The sequence below is a fragment of the Papilio xuthus genome, unplaced genomic scaffold (assembly GCF_000836235.2).
Source record: "Papilio xuthus unplaced genomic scaffold, Pxut_1.1 DF827756.1, whole genome shotgun sequence".
Taxonomy (NCBI): domain Eukaryota; kingdom Metazoa; phylum Arthropoda; class Insecta; order Lepidoptera; family Papilionidae; genus Papilio; species Papilio xuthus.
Genome location: NW_013530893.1, coordinates 4,373,824 through 4,374,793, shown reverse-complemented (window position 1 = coordinate 4,374,793; position 970 = coordinate 4,373,824). Strand labels below are relative to the sequence as shown.

Sequence of the window (970 nt, the reverse complement as noted above, 5' to 3'; positions counted from 1 at the left end):
AGCAGTTACATCCAACCTCTGAAGTTTCTGTAACTTATTAAATTATAAGAATAAGCTTTGTATTGAACATTGTATGAACAACTTATCAATTTTTAATACTTTCTGTTTTTAGGTGTGAAACGAGTAAAAAGTAGTAGAAAACATAATCTATGGATTCACAGAAATATAATTTGAATAAAGATATCATTTTACATTCTATTCATATTTAAAAGAACTAAATGTTGAACTAGAACTTTTGCTGATTGCTAAAAAATAAATTTACAACAAAAATTGATGAAAATAACATAAAAGTAAGTTCAAGACATATGCCAAATTCTACATGGTAAGTGGTAAATATTAAGTAAGTAAGCACATATTTCCAGCAATTACTTGAACAATTTTAACCTTTTAAATTGGCTTGATATTTAGTATATAATGGTTTGCTCAAAACATGAAAAAAAAATAATAAAAATTAACTTAAACATTATTTAGGTTGTGTGTAGAATCTCTATTATTGTTTCAAATATTGTAGATCAACCTGTAAATTGGTCATGTCATGACAAAAATGGGCAGACAATAAAAGTTCCTATTTTTACCTGTAAAAACTAATCATAATTTTTTACATGGTTTGTGAGTTCCATCATTGTAGATAATTGCAAAGAAGTTTTGTAAGTAAATGGGGAAAGATCCATATAATCAAAGAAAGCCAGTTTTTTTTTAATAAGGTATGTAATTAGGTGAAAAGCAATAATTAAATTGATTATGTTGTACACTTGAATCAATTAATTACAATTTCATTCTGTTGCAGATGAATAAATGCACCTCTTCAAGGTCTACAGAATTATTAAATGAAGGAATCTGCGTCAGAATTACTGACTGCATGTCGCTGCAACATCTGTGCTACAAAGTTTGATTGTTTGAAATATTGTAATTCTAAACTAAATTTTGTTTTTATGGAGTAATAATAAACTAATTCTAACAGAGACAAGGG

The 970-nt window shown here is 26.6% G+C and overlaps 1 long non-coding RNA gene across 2 annotated transcripts in view; it reads left to right on the top strand.

The window, feature by feature from the left end:
* The window catches only part of LOC106116232 (uncharacterized), a 2,821-nt gene extending 1,894 nt beyond the window's left edge, over positions 1 to 927 (top strand). The window contains exons 2-4 of one of the 2 annotated variants that reach the window (XR_001227790.1): positions 113 to 322; positions 512 to 704; positions 788 to 927. This is a non-coding gene — a long non-coding RNA (uncharacterized LOC106116232). Of the gene's footprint in view, positions 1 to 112; positions 323 to 440; positions 705 to 787 lie in introns of those variants that run through there. The other variant, XR_001227789.1, reaches the window with a different exon arrangement.
* Positions 928 to 970: the final 43 nt, after the last annotated feature.